This window comes from Ornithorhynchus anatinus, chromosome 9 (genome assembly GCF_004115215.2).
Source record: "Ornithorhynchus anatinus isolate Pmale09 chromosome 9, mOrnAna1.pri.v4, whole genome shotgun sequence".
Classification (NCBI taxonomy): domain Eukaryota; kingdom Metazoa; phylum Chordata; class Mammalia; order Monotremata; family Ornithorhynchidae; genus Ornithorhynchus; species Ornithorhynchus anatinus.
The window spans coordinates 17,537,210-17,554,351 of record NC_041736.1 but is presented as its reverse complement, the minus strand read 5'-3'; the positions used below and the strand labels follow the sequence as shown (position 1 = coordinate 17,554,351).

The window sequence follows — 17,142 nt, the reverse complement described above, 5'->3', positions numbered from 1 at the left end:
AAACCTCCCAGGAAAACACTTAGCTTTTGATCCAACCTTGCATGTCAGTCACAGCTGGCTCAGGAAGGAAGACAATTGAATAGGCTAGGGATTCCTCTCTTTGAGAAATGGTCCCCAACTTAAGGAACTCATTTTCTTCAGTGAGATTCACTGGAGTTCTCCTCAGGGTCATTAAAACCCAGACAGTTACTCCTTCCCAATTCAGATTGGAAACTCCTTGGAGGCAAGGATCATGTCTTCTAACTCTAATGTACCCTCCCAAGTGTTTAGTGTACTGTGCTGCACATAGTAGGTGCTTAATAAATATTATTGATTAATTCAGGGCAGCATAAGGGGTGCTACTTAGGGGACTTTTTCTCCTTCCTTGGTAGCCAGATGCAAAGAAGAGCCAATGAAGACAAGTTGTTCTTCAGGAAATAGACCAAATAAATTTAATGTTTCTTAACCATCTAATAATAATAATGATGATGTCATTAATAATAGCTATTATGGTATTTGTTAAGTGCTTACTATGTGCCAGGCACTGTACTGAGCACTGGGGTGGATACAAGCAAATCAAGTTGGACACAGTCCTTGTCCCTCAAAGGGTTCACAGTCTTTATCGCCATTTTGCGGATGAGGTTACTGAGGCACAGAGAAGTTAAGTGACTTGCCCAAGGCCACACAGCAGACAAATGACAGAGCTGGGATTAGAACCCATGACCTTCTTACTCCTAGGCCCGTGCTCTATCCACAATGCTATGCTGCTCCTCTTGCTCCAATTAATACAATTGAACATCTGTAGACTCTTTTAACTTGCCATTATCCTTATGCATACATGGCCTCTGTCTTTAGATTTGGCCTCTGGCTATACCATTTGATGATAAGCAGGCACTAACTTTTGTATGCTTTCATAGGAGGGCTTCAGAGATACAGATGTTCTGATCAATGAGGTCAGTTGTTGTTTTTTAATTTAGCCTCAGAGTGCCTAATATCACTGTCCAAAGATAGTGCTTGATCTTCAGTGCAAGGTAATATCTATGGGTAATTATTATAAAGTGCCATCAAGTTGTTTTTGATTCATAGCGACTCTGTGGATACACTTTCTCCAGAATGACCTGCCCTCTGCCATAACCCGCAACCCTTCTAATGGTTCTTCTGTTATCCTTGTTATGGTATCTATCTATCTAGCTGCTGATCTTCCTCTTCCACGTTTTCCCTGGACTTTTCCTAGCATTAGTGTCTTCTCCAAGAATTAGTCTTCCTGATTATGTGTCCAAAATACGCTAATCTAAGTCAAGTCATTTAGCCTTCCAAAGACCACTTTTGTGTAGTTTACTCTAAAATCCATTTGTTTGTCTTTCGGGCAGTCCACGGTATTCGCAAAAGCCTTCTCCAAACACCACATTTCAAAAGAATGGATGTTCTTTCTATCCTGTTCTTTCACCGTCTGGCTTTCGGATCCATACGTTGTCACTGGAAACACCATAGTGTTAACAATTTGTATTTTTGTGGCAATAGTTACATCGGCACATTTCATGACTTTTTCCAGGCTTTTCATAACAAGTCTTCCTAACATTAATCTTCGGCGTATTTCTTGGCTACTATTTCCTTTATTATTGATTATCAATCCCAGGAGAGAATATAAAATCATAAATGTGCTGCAATTAATAGCATTTATTGCATGACCGCTTCATGCAGAGCACTCTACTAGGCTTTTAGGAAAGAACGATAAAAGTAAATACATAACCCCTGCCTTCAGGAAGCTTATATTTTATTGTGAGTGATAAGCAAACATAAACTGTACATATGTAGTGGGAGGAAAAGGAAAAATGTAGGTACATCAGGGATAATTAAAAATTAATAAACATAAGCAAATGAACAGAGTATGTCAATTCATGTATACATTCCTGTAAAGGACGACTTTTAAGAGGATACAACCAGAAGTGATAGCAATTAGTGCAGGAGTGACAGAAATTGTTGTTGCTGGAAGAGGTGGCTTTTAAAGATAGGGAGGGCTGAGGTCTGATGGATTTGAAGGAGGGGGAGAAAGGAAACAATGGGAGCTTTGATAAAGAAGTAAAGTAAGAGGGTTAGGTACATGTAGGTAGCTCCTAATTGAGCTGTTTTGGTTAACATTTCATTTAAATGTCACTTAGTGTTCTAGGGCAGTGCTGCATTTAATGAAACATTGACCCAACAACTTTGCCAGCTCATATATCACACACAGAAAATATGAAGCTTTAGCATCTACTTCAGGCCTGAAAACCCATCCATTGAGATTACATATTTTAGGAAATGGGCCCATCAAATTATAAAGGATAAAGGAAGAGGGGGTGGTGGCTGCAGGAGGAGGGGAGAACCATGGCAGCAGAATGTTGACAGAGGCTGGCTATGAGAACATTCTATCTTATTGGAGAAAGAACTGCTGGCTCATGGGGACGTAAGCTCAGAACTTGGAACATACAAGGAGGCTTGCTTGTTCAGTTGTAGTAGTTTGTACATATATCAAAGCCAGAGTATGTATAAACATTTGGCTGTGCTCATTTTCAGAGGCCTAGACTATCCGGATTAATATAAAACTGTGAAGGCATTACCGATGACTTTTTTATATTCCAGTTACCACTACTGCTAGATATGCAGGAGAAGTTACTGCTTATGTCCTTTTAAAAAAAAAATGGTACTTCTTGAGTGTTTACTATGTGCCAGGCACTGTAGGAAGCAGTGGAGTAGATACAAGATAATCAGGTTGGACACAATCCCTGTTGCACATGAAATTCACAGTGTAAGTCAGATCAGCCATGGGCCAAGACTTCCTGAGCATTCCTCCTGAGAAGGTATAGGATAGCCTTGCCCCTCTCCCAAAAAGGCAGGATAGATCTCTCACCATATGTGCTTCTTAGAAGAAAGATTTTTGAATAAATTCAAGGTATCCTGAGCAGAGAACTGTAAAAGTCTGTATCTTTGTTCAGAACTTTAATTGTAACAACTTCTCCTCCCCCTTTCTCTCCCATTGAGTTTTCCAAAAGACCCAGAAGAGGAAATCCCTAAGAGGAAATGCTAAGAATGAGAATGAAACAAAAGCATTTGTTTCACAGTTCACTTGATCCACCAACCTCCACAAGTAGCTTTTGAAGGGAAAAGAAGTTGAGAAGCAACAGTTTCCCAGGAAAGTGCACTTTTGTCGATGTGATTTTCATCCAGAGGTCCTGACTCATCTGAGGCGCTTCGTTGCGAAATCTTTCCTATGTACCCTCTTCAGCTGGATTAACACCGTTTCAGAGCTGATCTCCTGTAAAACCAAGATTCCCTAATTCCACTGCCTAAAGAGAATAAAAACAGACTTTCCTTGAGCTTCAGTATAAAAAGTTCATAGTTTGGAAGGCAGACACTTCCTTTGAATATAAATACCAGAAAAATATGATGGGTACCTTTCAAAGATTTCAAATGGAAGAGTTTTGAGGCTACTAATGGTGGAATTTCCCAGGGAAAATTCTTTATTGTCTCAGATTGTTTTCCAGGGGTGATTCAGCTCAAGAGATGATTCAAAGTAACAAGGCTTGACTTGCATTTTTTTCTTTTCCCTGCAATAATACACGAAGGCGGGTCGAAATTACTCAGGTTGCAGCCTAGGGTTTTCATTCTGTGGTATATCAATCAAAGGCATTTAATGAGTGTTTATTATGTGCAGAGCATTATCCCAAACACTCTTGAAAGTGTAGCAGAGTTGGTTGGCATGATCCCTGCCTACAAGGAGTTTATGGGATTATTGAACCCAAGAACATAAGGCCATAAGTGTTGCAAATGAACAGCCTCCATCCAACCTGTTTCCAACAATGGCAATAGGCTATTTGGAGGAATTGTATCATCACTGCTGTCCTTGATATTCCTCCTACTAGTTAAGGATGAAGCATCTGAAGTCCTTAACTGCTTCTGTCTACATCCCCACTTTCTCTTTAATAACCTTAGGACCTCTTGTCCCTGGATTTAACCAAACTCCTCTTGTACCTACTGATATTTTTTGGCCTGCAGAATTTCCCCGGGGAATGGAGTCCATATCCTCACCACCCACTGGGTGAAGAAGTGTTCCTCCTATTTGTTTTGAACCCACCAACCAGAATTCTGGTCATATACTAAGGGGAGGTAGGGAATTGGAGCCCCTTCAGGCTTTTTAAGTCTTTATTCTGCTAGAGAGAGCAGCAAGGGGTATTCCTCATTCTTCATTTCCTGAGGAGTCCCCACATGGCTTTCAAAGATAGTAAGTGCTTTTTTTCATCTCTGCCATGGCTGGCAGGCAAGCAACCTTCTGATCCAAGATCCTGAGCCTGTGACACCGTCTTCAGGAGCATCTCTGCCATGGGCTGGCAGGCAAGCAGGAGGCAGGGAGGCAAGCCAGGCAGCTTGTGGATTTTAAAATGAGGCATCGACAATAGATCAGAAGTAGACTCAAGGGATCTGGAAAATCTTCCATGTGACAATTTCATCAGGATCCATTGAACTAGGGACTAGACCCTGGAGAATTTACTGCCTCATATGCCCACTACAACTGCATTTTCTCAGAGTAGTAATCCCAGTGTCTGGATATGTAGTTTAAGTGGATAAAGACAGGGAAATTGTTATAGTGAAAGCTCCCCCAAGGCAAGGACCATGACTTCTTCATTTGCCATAAGCCTTCCAAACACCAGGCACAGTCATGGGGCTGTGAACTCACTGTACCAAATACAGGAGGCAAATGAGTGATGCAGAAGTGAGGGAAAACCAGGTGTGTGTTTTCAGGAGCGATGCTCTGGTCTGTTGCAACTTAGATGAGAGCCACAAGAACATTTTGGGATGAGAAGAAGGGAAGCAACAAAGTCAAAGAAAAAATGTTGAAAGAAGAGAAATGAGGGAGTTGGACCCTAGACATAGAGATGGTCAGATACAATCGATCAATTAACCAGTGGTATTTATTGAGTGCTTACTCTGTGCAGAGGACTGTACTTAGTGTTTGGGAGAGTATACTACAACAGTGTTGGTAGACATGCTCCTTGCCCACAACAAGCTTAGAGAGGAGACTTGGCATGTGGTCATACATCCGCAGGGTCCTCAATAATTGATTTTTTCGATAATAAAGGAATAGCAGACCAAAAAACCCATAAAACTAACAGCACAAAAACTTCACAGAGAAAGATTGCTCAGAAAGTCATAAAATATTTTCTAAATCAGATCTCATTTCGATGATCTTCATCATCTGCATGCACACCTACTCTGTTCAGACCACTATACTTAACAGTAGGCACCAGACAGTAGAAGTAGATCTGGTCCCTGCCCTCAAGTAGCTGAGATTCTAACTTTCAGTAACTAAGTAGATTTAAGTCACTTGGATGCAATAATGGGAATTTGTGAAAATTAAATTGAGAGATTTGAGAATGAAACATAGTTCTTTTAAGGCATTTTTAATATCAAAATGAGCCTATATTTTTAAACCTGGCAAAGCAACAGGTTACAAAGTTCATCTTTGGAGTATAAGACAGATTGCTCAGCATTCTGAGTTTGATAGGGTCATGCAAAATAAAGGAGTTTATTTTGCTTCCCTTGCTCAGTTGTCTCTGCAGAATGAAACACAAATCCTTAATGCATGATGCTCACAACATGAATGAATGTTAAGATAACCAAACTGTCTCAATGTGTTCAAACTAGCTTACACATACTTCCCACTTCAGTGTGTTGAATCACATTCAAAATCAAACCCATATAGGGAGCCACTTTGTCATATTCCAGTTGAACTTCCAGCTCCTCCTCTGTAACCAGGAAAAAATGATAGTGTTTTTCTATAGTGATAGTGTTGGTCTTTTTTAATGTCTTTGGACAAAAATTGTTATTGAAAGGTTACTAACAGGTTTCTTTAGAGAATGGACTCCTGCATTCTGAATAGGTCGTTTTCTAAAGGAACTTCTTCCTTCTCTGACTAGCTTGATACGATTTCATACCAGAGATAGCAGAGGTGCATCATTCTCAGTTGGAGTTTTAAAAAAATTCATCTGAGTTGATATATTATGCATATTGTTAGTAAGCTATATGCATATATGCTTCTATCTTAACATGCATACCAAGTGCTTGGATAGGGTTTCACTATTTGTAGAAGCGGTACCTTTTTATTTAGAAAGACATAGAGAGTTCCTGGCTGCACACTGCATTTGCCCCATACAGGGCCAGTGTCTGTTTTAATGCCTGCCTCTTGCCATCCCGACTGTTTGCTAAACGTCTACCCAAAATGAAGCAAGCCCTGTCCTGTATGTTGCGTAACAGACTGGTCCAAATTTCACGGCTGTATCATATAGCGTTAGACCATGCTTCACTGTATCTTTGAAGACTTTATTCTCCCCTCCTGACTTGTGTGTTCTCCCTTATAGTTCATCCTGAAGCAGTGGCTTTGATATTTCTATTATCATCCATTCTCTTCCCACTTCTCCCCCAATGAAGTTGAAATGCTGTGGGCATTGTGGCTATTCTAGTGAGCTGACTGCACTTTGGGAACCTCACGTTTGGTGATCTTCTCCTGCCATCTGATGTTGAATTTGGTTCAATTACAAATGGAAGGGGATAAGTGTAATAAATGGCTTAATGCAGATTCTCAGACGGTGATTAGAGTAATGTGCCTGAATCATTCAAAGTAGACCAACTGTATTGAGAGTGTTTCGCAAGCTTCTCCCAGTTAATCCTTTGATTTCCCTCTTACTAGTGCCAATCTGCCCTATATTTCATCATCACAATGTGCTGTCAAGTACAAACCAGCGACTAATTCTTTTTAGATAACTACATTATGTTTCAGCAAACTCATATTTGATCTGGTCTGACCTCATGATATGGCACACATCAATAATTATTGCTGTATTTCATGCCTGAGTCATTAAAAGCCTCTCCCATCTGCATTCCTCAGACCCATGTTGCCAGTTTGGATTTCTTCTTTATTAAATGCTGAGAAAAAGACATGTCATCAGTTTAACCATCACCACATGACATTTTCCTAATTGACAATCTCAGTAGTGCTCAGTGCTTAGAACAATGCTTGCACATAGTAAGCGCTTAACAAGTACCATCATTATTATTTAAAACATTTTGACTTTACATTTTATAGGAGTTCTGCTTTCTCTCCCCCTCTCCTTCTGCTTCCTTTTCATAGGCACTTTTCTTCCTGATTTTTCAAGATGATTCACTAACCTTGCCCCAATATTTATGACTTTGTGGCTTCTTCATACAAGCTTTAAATTTTCCTCAGAACTCAAGAACGTTTAAAGCTATTACCTAGGATAGTTAATAAATACCGAGAAGAAATATTTTGAACTGTGAAAGTGAATACTGCCAGTGCTCAAAAAGAAATACAGTAATGGAAGAATAATAGGGCTGACCTCTCCTTGACCTATTCATTACTACTACAGTTTTCTGACTTTTTTTCCCAACTATGCAGGTGCATAAATAAAATTGGGAGCTGGAAAAACAGCTGCAGCTAGACTTCAAGCCAAATAATCCTCTCTGGTGTAAAATGTGCATCCAATGGTAAGTTGTTTGAAAACTCTATTCTAATACAGTGAAGGCTAAATGAATTCCAGCACTTCATCAAGCACTCCTGCAAATAGAAATCATATCTTCTCCATAGTTTATAGGCTCCAGTTAACAGCCAACCTAACCATATCAAGAAAGCAATCAGTTTGGTTCTTGCCAGGGCTCCATCAACTACCTCCAAGGGGCCTCCGGGTTATTTGATTTTGCACTGCCCACCCGCCATCATGATGCATGCCACCATTGCTTCAAGCTGCATAAGATGACACTGGATCCTGCCCCCCACCTTCAGTCACTCCCCTTCCTGAGGGTGAGCTCTTCAAATCCACCCTCAGGACTAGCGTGTTCCTTTGGGAGATGGAATTTGGTGACCGTGAGGCATCAAACTTCATACTAATTGAAGATCCTCAAAATTTTGAGGTTTTCCAACCTTCTCTTTGGCTATGAGAACTGAACCTAGCATGGAAAATACATCCAGCTTCTTGGCTAACCTCATCAATGTCATCGAGAGCCATACTTAACATCAGTGGCGAGGCAGGAATGCCAACACTGAGGTCTGGGAATGCATTTAGCTGACCAGCACCAAAGCAGTGCTCATTGCAACACAGCCTCTCTGGTGGGCCCTGTAAGAAGAGGTGATAGTGGGGACCCAAGAAGCTGTTTTGTGGTGAACTGAAATGGGACATACCCAAGGAGGAAGGACAGAATGAACACATTAAAGGAACAGTAAAGCAGATTCTCAAAAAAATGTGGCATAGCAGCAGACTGATGGGCGGTAGCTGTAGCAGACTGTGCATGCCCTGGTGATCTATCAGGAGAGAGTTGTTCTAGAGCAGATGCTCTGGGAAATCTGGGAGACTTAAAGGCAATTTCAGAAGTGAGAATAAACATCCCAAATAGCAAATAAATCAGTCCAGCAAGGAACAAGTGTTCCATTCACCCATACTGGAATGGAGTTTGTCACACTAGTTCCTCTGCCACCTGGTATGCTCTTAGCAGAAGTAGCTTTAAATACAGTGGACACTACACATTCCCACACAAACACACACCAGGAATTAGATGGGTTTTCTCATTAGGGAGAATACTACTGAGAATCAGTCTGCAGGACTGAAAATGATAAAGGTGTCTTGAATTTAAATGCATAGCAATGTTCTATTCACTGCATCTAATCATATGAACATTTAAGCCCCATTGATGAATGGGGCAAATCAGAACTGTTAATGAACAAACTGTTAATAAACAAACAACTACAGGCCGGAGCCCCCAAACAAAGTATACTGGTAGGCAGTGTTTGTATATAGCTTTATTTGGAAGGCAGTTGTGTTCCACTATTTGTTTTCCCATCCTAAAGATTCCCACCATCATCTTCTTTATCGTTCCCAATTCTCCAACCTGGCCTACAACCTGTGCTTTTTAAAATAGTTACCTAATAAATCTTAAGACAAAGTAAAAGTAGCTTTCCCTTTGAAAGGAGGAAGGTTAGCACTCCCAACTACAACACTTCACACTCTTGATTTTTTTTCTTTGTATCTGGTTTCTCAAACAAGCATCCAGTAGAAGAAAACATATTCATCATTGGTGATTCATTTAAACTTCCTCTTTTACAACCAAGATTCACTGTCCTAACATACGTATAGGGTGAATCTTCTTTCCTGTTTTGTCTGTAGTTTAACATTATGTGTACAGTATTCTCCCTCTACCACAAACTTTACAGTAAATTACAGTAATCCAGTTGAGCCAATGCAGACCATGCAATTATACTATTTTTGTCGGAACTTTTTAAAATAGTCTTTGTTTCACTGTTAGAAGTAAATGTTTGGAGGGAGAAAGAAAGGGAGTAATGAATTCAAGTTTTCTTATTTTTCAACTTTAGTAATGCAGTACTCTTCACAGCTTCCTTACTAAGCAAATCTACTTCACATAAACATAGACAAAATAAGCGAGTTTATCAGAAGTCCGTTCGACAATATTTTTGGCTATTGCCCTTTGTGTTTGAAGATGACTTTGGTTGTAAGCCCCTTGTGGGCAGAAAATGTGTCTACCAACTCTGCTGTATTATACTCTCATAAGTGCTTGGTACAGTGCTCTGCACAGAGTAAGTGCTCAGTAAATATGATTGATTAATGGCCATATAACCACTTTTTGCAGGTTTTATTTTTGCCCTTTATGGTTCTGCCTTTTTGCCAATGTTATCACTCAGAATCAGCCACCCCATTTCTGATTGCTCCCTACTAAGTTGTTCTGACTGCTGCTTCCCAACCATCAACAGTCCTTCTGAATTATTTGAAGGCTTTTTGTTAAAAAGATCTTTGTAAATTTCTTCATCCAGCCCCACTTCAGTTCACCATAGAGAGGCTGCCAAATAACTTTAAACCATCCTCTGCACCATGTCTTGTCTCGCTTACTGGATAGTAAGTTTCGGGTCTACTTTATTTTACTCTCCAGAGTGCTCTGCACAGAGTAAGTGCTCAGTAAGTACCATTGTTTGGTCAGTTGATCAACCCATCAGAGCTCTGACTGTATGCTAGTACCTCATTGTTGGTGATTTGTCATTATCATTATCATAATGCCCCGTCATTATGTTTGATCAATAGATGAAGGTAACATGATTTCTAGACACTGAATGTGGTGTGTGTGTGACAGTTATAAGCTCACAATCAAATATAATCAGAGTATGAGGAAGACCACAGCTCTGAAGATCTTTCACTTGCTGTGCAGCTTTAAAATACATGTATGCCACTCTGAAAGTCTGCCAATAATATCCTTGCTTTCTTGATCTAGTTTTCTACTCATGCATTCAATCATATTTGTTGAGCGCTGTGTGCAGAGCACATTGTTAAGCACTTACTATGTGCCAGGCACTGTACTAAGCACTGGGGTGGATACAAGCAAGTCAGGTTGGACACAGTGCCTGTCCCCTGCCTGGGGTTCATAATCTCAATCCCCATTTTACAGATGAGGTAACTGAAAAAGAGAGAAGTTAAATGACTTGCCTAAGATCACACAGCAGACAAGTGGCGGAGCTAGGATTAGAACCCCTGACCTTTTGACTCCCGGGACCATGCTCTATCCACTACACTATGCCGCTTTCCACTACTAAGCACTTGGGAGAGTACAATACAACAATAAACAGACACATTCTGATTTATCATTCATATGAGTACTTCCAAGGTAGCAAAATCCAGGGAGAGTTTTCAGTTCTGTATATCTGAAGTAACTCTTTTGCTGTGTGTACTGGTTCTTGGGGGCAATGTGGCACATTATCCCTGCTTTATTCAAGATGATTTTCAAATCCATAATGCTGGACTAAAACTCTAAACTGATCTTTGACCTGTTGTGCTTATTTGAGCACTTTCAGAGTCCACTCATCATAACATTTCAGTTTTTGGATAACTGACTCAAATAATTTTTGCCCCAAGACTGTCTAAATTCTGACCCCAGGGATGTTTGCTTTAGGCTAAAGAGGAAGCAGTATATAAATTGTGTTATCCCAATCATAAGATTTAAATCAGCTATGCAGAAACTGACAGATATTAACGATGTGATCACCCTATACTGATAGTATAGAAAAATTAAAGCCACCTTCCCCTTAACTCTCATCAGTAAGAAATATCTAAAAGTTAATCCAGTTTAATCTAATTGAACTAATCCGCCACCAATTAACTTCATGTCATTTAAACATGTATGTTGAAACTGTGCTTTCTCATCTCCTTAAACTGAATCATGACTATACTGCTTTCTCTATCTTTTCCTTACCTTTTTTCCCAGATATCCCACATTATTTGAATGTTTTTGCAATTCAGCTGAGAGTGTGAAAGCAGATGGCCTACTGGGATTAAAGGTTTTACCACTGAATTTTCTAAATCAGAGTGGGGAAAAGGAAATGAAGCTGACATTCTTCAGCTTATTTGAGCTATAAGATATACCTCCCACCAGCAGTTGTATAATTTATTACCATATCTAAGGGCTCTTGGGAAGTATCAAGTTTACTTTTAGAGGTAGACTGAGGAAGCTCTGGTTTAGGGGCTTACATAGCATTAGTGTTCTTTTTCTTTTGTTTCAGTAGGGCACTGAGACAACTCTGGAGCCACCAGGGGATGATTGGGATGGAACCAGCGGGACTTGGGAAGCTGGGCTTGACCTAGTGAAAAGAGCATAGGCCTGGGAGTCAGAGGACCTGGGTTCTAATCCCGGGTTCACCACTTGCCTGCTGTGTTACCTTAGACAGTTTACTTAAGTTCTCTGTACCTCAGTTTCCTCATCTGTAAAATGGGGATTCCAAACCTGTTTTCCCTCCTACATAGACTGCAAGCCCAATGCAAGACAGGGATTCTGCCTGACCTGATTATCTTGTATCTATCCCAGAGTTTAGAGTGCCTGGCACATAGTGAATGCTTAACAAACATCACAGTTATTGTTATTATCTTTATCATTATTATTATTATTATCATTACTATTATTATTACTGTTATAGCAGTCTACAGCCACTGCATCAGGTCTGAGCCAGATCTAAAGATCTCGAAGGCCTCAGGGTTTGGGGTTTGGTTCTGGAGTTCCCTTGGCTGTTCCCACTCTCCCCAGGGAAGGTTCTGGCATGTTCTTAAATTGATGCCAACCTTGGAAGATCTCATAACTGATGTGTCCACAGGGGTCCTCTGACCTGAGAACTGGGAACAGATAAAAAACAGAACCTTATCCCTAGGTGGCTTCAGACAAGGTGGATTCCCATACCAAAAGGAAAGCCCCAGGGACTCCTACAAACTGAAGCCTAAAGGATGGGGACAGCTTGAGGGGAGAGTGGATGGGTATAGCCCAGCAGCAATGGTGTCTTCTGATAGCTCCCAAAGAAAACAAACACACAAGAGTCCAGACATGTAGCAGAATGTCAGGGTGAAGTCCATTTTGCAGAAGTCCCTTTGAGGCCTCCCAAATCTGTAGCATTTCTTCAGAGGAATCCCTCTCCCTCCCTCCACTTGCTCCACAGCCTTTCCCTTCCCCGGTTTCTCTTATCAAGGATGCCATTCTGAGCCCAAGAACTTGGTAGCAAGAGACGAGGAGGAAGGAGACTTGGAGCTTAAAATAAGAGTATTGGACATCAAGGCGTCTCCTGCCCTTTCCATACCAATGGGGGACAGACCAGCTAAAAAATGGACAAATAACCACCTTACCAGTAGCATGATAAGCAATTATACCAGAAAGAGGGTTAGGTATGGAAGTAGGTTGCTTAATGAATGGGCCGAGCATTTTATTTTGGCAAATACCGGATTGATAAACAGCAATGATACAGAAGAGCAAGTTGAAGATTTGAGTAGTAACCTGCCCTTTTATCCCTTTTTTCCCCTCTTGCACTCTTTCTTCCAACTGCATATCACCAGTCAAGTAACATATTAGTAAATTTTTGATGTGTATTGACAATATATTGTTTAGATTTTTTCCCCCCATCCTTTCTTTCGAAAAGCTGAAAGCAAATAGAACTGTGCCAGGAAAATACCTCTAAATTCCCAATGTAGTACTTAATTTAGAATTTTCTCTTCATAAGAGCCAGGGATCTCATTGATTACCCATGGACAGACGTTATCTAATATAGGGTGTTGAGACTCAAAAGAAGAAAAATTAAGAACAAGTTTAAGGTTTTTCTCCTGATTGAAAGACAGCTCCAGTTAAGTGGCCAGCTAAATGGCACAGAAAACTTGTATATCTGACAGGATTTTTAATGAATAGTTAAATAATGCTGTGATGTTATTAAAATCTGAATCTGTCATCAAATAATAGTAACATTTACTAAGCATTTACAATATGGGGAGTACTTTATATAGCAACACACTTCAGTTCAGGTTTTGGATGTATTCTTTCCCCATTGGATTTTTTTAAGTGCTTACTCTGGGCCAGGCACTGTCCTAAGCTCTGGAGTAGATACAAGTTACTCAGGTTGGACATAGTCCATGTCCCACATGGGGCTCACAGTCTTAATCTCTACTTTATAGGTGAGGTAATTGAGGCACAGAAAAGTTAAGTGACTTACCCAAGGTCACCCAGCAGACAAGTGTCAGAGCTGGGATTAGAACTTGGGTTGTTCTGACTTCTAGGTCCATGTTCTATCCACTAGGCTACACTGCTGCTCTATTCTTCCAACACCATGCCTCTGGATGATAGAATATGATGTGATTAGCATTCAAACTGAACAGAAGTTTACAAGAAAATGGTACAACTATTTTGTTGAAATAATTCTATAATGATTTTACATTTATATAGTCAGTCAAATGGCCTTTATCTTCTTTATACAAGGGAGGTTGTAGAGTCTTATCCATTTTTACCACTTTTCTCTCACATAGCATGTTAGTAAAGGTTAATGCTTTTAAACTGAGTTTTAAACTGTTGTTTAACCTTTAAGGCACCAGGCTACCCTCTCAAATTATTTAACTGTAAATGCCTGGATGTCCTAAATTAGGAGAGCTGGTCATTAAGTTTCGGTTTGGGCCAGAAAGGTGCTGTCAATGACAAGGACCTCGGCCCTTGTAACTAACAGCATTAGCAACAAAAAATGAGAGAGAGCAAGAGAGAACGATGCACGCACACAAAGAGATGGTTATCTAAACTATTTTTAAAGGTCACTGTAATTTCTGCTTTACCTTTCTTTGGAATGTACTCATTTGTCCCAGAATAATAGTTGTATATTCTCCTGAAGCAAGGCAAGCACATTCTGAAGTTCTAGGCAAGGGTGCTGCAGAAATCTGTATGTCAAAGAGGCTTTCCATGTCGACAGTTACTTATAGGAAAATTAAGAGGAACAAGTTCAGGACCATCTGTTCAGATAACAAGACTGAATGCACTTTTATGATCAAATAGTTTGATTTGTAATGTCTAGTAGAGTTAAAATATATACCCAGGTGGATGTACTTTTACTGTTCAGAATGAGGATTTCTGGGCAGATAGCGTCCTCTCAGAAGTTCTGTAACCTCTCAAGGTCAACAGTGTGCATAAATTCTATGTGGTATTCCTGGATATCACTCAGCCAATTAATGGTAATTGTTGAGCACTTATTGTGTGCAGAGTGCAGTACTAAGACGTGGAGCCCTCTGTAGAACAGGGACTCTGTCCAAACTGATTTGCTAGTATCTATCTCAGGGCTCAGAACATTGCTTGACACATAGTTAGTGCTTAACAAATACTGCTTCCCAATAAATTAAAAAAACTCAGTAAATATAGTTACAAGGTCAAATAGTAATGTAAATGTAAACTGATAAAATGTTTAATTCCATTTTTTTCTGTGTAAATGTAAATATTTACTTTTTGAAGTCTTGTTTTTCACATTCCATGCATCAAAAAGACACCATGTGTTATTACATTAATCCCGACTCTGCCCCTTCCCACCTGTGTGACTGTGGGCAAGTCACTTCACTTCTCTGTGCCTCAGTTCCCTCATCTGTAAAATGGGGATGAAGACTGTGAGCCTCACGTGGGACAACCTCATTCCCCTGTATCTACCCCAGAGCTTAGAACAGTGCTCTGCACATAGTAAGCGCTTAACAAATAGCAACATTATTGTTATTAAAGGTAGCATTTATACAGTGCACCACAAGAGAACAAGCATCTGATGAAATGGGCTTTTAATCACTCTAAATTAATTAAAGTATTTCAAAAGTGAAGAAGCGGAGGAGTCGAATATGAAGGGCAAGAGGTGTTCAAACTTAGAATTTGCACATGGTGCAAAACCAAAATGTTATTCTAAAGTGAGAATATATATTCCTTTATTCATATTCCTTTGTGCTTGGAGAAAAATGCCACAGGTGGTGAAATTCACCTATGGGTACATGGTTGCAACCACACCTCTGGGTGTGGTTAAATAAATAATACCGAACCCACAGTCCCAACCACAGAGCAAACACAGAAACTATTCTTTACTGTGTTGTCATGTTTGGTGCTTGCCTTACCTGGAACTGTCGATGCTTTTTCCTCCTAATTTCATATTCTTCACAAAGTTTGTTTTCAAAAAGAACCTCTCCTCTTTTATTGTAGTTTTCCAAGCAGTTCTAGCTGTGGCAAATGACTCCATTCTTTTCAGTTGAGAGCCTGCATTGTCTGATACTACTTTATTGTATCCCCAAAATGTTTCCTCTGATCTCTTTGGTTTCAATTTCCCACTTTCAGCTCATGGTACAGTTTCCTGTCTGTCCATTCTCCTAACATGTGACCCTTGAGTAGCTGTGTTTAGGTGAGCAGAGATTAATTTCTAGGAGACAAACTTGGTTACAAGACTTTGTTGTTTGTGATCCTTTCTTACCATCTGGAGGGTGAATATAGCCCATAACTAATGTGGAGAGACATAACTAATGTGGAGAGACCTTCTCAAGGAGACAAATATTAAGCCTGTGGAAAATCCTCTTCTCAAACCCACAGAGAAGGTGGGCAGGTACTAGACCCTGAAAGATCTTTAGTTTGGTCTGGAGGCTAGTCTCACACTGGCACCCCACTCCCAAAGGGTGTGCTTGTCTTCTTGATTTGATATTTTTACTTCCTTGTCCAGGATTACATCATTGGTCAGTGCACTTACAATGTAGTAGAATTCTGGGACAGTATTCAGCTCTGTGTTGCTCTTTAGTTCTGTGTAAGGTTTCCCTGCGGCAGGCTGATAGGTTTTCTGAATTTTCTTTAGGCTTTTCATCAGTCCCTGGCTGATTTGGCAAAGTGATTTACAGTCATTTGCATACTTTCTTGGGAGTTGCTTCTTAGGCTTAATTATCTATATGTCGAAATTCTTGAATGACTATCTCTAGGGCTTTGGGTGATACACAAAGTCTGTTGTTTCCCAAAAGAATGGAGGCTTATTCTAATTTGTGTTTTGTCTTTTGTCTTTGTGGTATTGTAGCATTTTGTTTCATTTCTCTTTATGAGTCTGTTAGCAAGTTCCCCTCCTCATTTTAATTTTTAGATTGCATGCCCCCTGAGGCCCTCACCCTTGATTTTAGTACAACTTTTGCTTTTTAGAAATAATGAACACATGGAAATTCATTATTTCTTAGAACAATGATGAACTTATATCTATTCAATCCTACTAAGAGAAGCAGTGTGGTTTAGTGGAAAGAACACAAGCTTGGGAGTCAGAGGTCGTGAGTTCTAATCCCCACTCTGCCAATTGTCAGCTGTGTGAATTTGGGCAAGTCACTTACTTCTCTTTGCCTCAGTTACCTCATCTGTAAAATAGGGATTAAGACTGTCCCTACATGAGACAAACTGATTACCTTGTATCTACCCTAGCACTTAGAACAGTGCTTGGCATTTAGTAAGCGCTTCACAAATACCATCATTATTATTATTATTACTTGAAGGGAAAATGCCCTGTTATTATGTCACAACATATATTCTTTCAATTCTTTGCTTTTTGTAAGCAACTTAAGATGGTGTATTAAATATTATTTATTCATTACCTATTATTTCTATTTAGTTGCTCATTTTTATTTTTTAAGCAGCATGGCCTAGAGCATGGCCCTGGAAGTCAGAAAGACCTGGGTTCTAATTCCAGCTCTGCCACTTGTCTGCTGTGTGACCTTGAGCAAGTCACTTAACTTCTCTGTGCCTCAATTACCTCATCTGTAAAATGGGAATTGAGACTGTGAGTCCCACGTG

At 40.0% G+C, this 17,142-nt stretch overlaps 1 long non-coding RNA gene across 5 annotated transcripts in view; it reads left to right on the top strand.

Annotated features, from left to right (window-relative positions):
• LOC103171027 overlaps positions 1–17,142 on the top strand; it is a 123,394-nt gene that overhangs the window by 45,369 nt on the left and 60,883 nt on the right. For 3 of the 5 annotated variants that reach the window (XR_003761939.2, XR_003761936.2, XR_003761938.2), the window contains one exon: positions 7,427–7,515. The exons of the other annotated variants lie outside the window; for them this stretch is intronic. This is a non-coding gene — a long non-coding RNA (uncharacterized LOC103171027). The remainder of the gene's footprint in view (positions 1–7,426; positions 7,516–17,142) is intronic. 5 annotated transcript variants of the gene reach the window in all.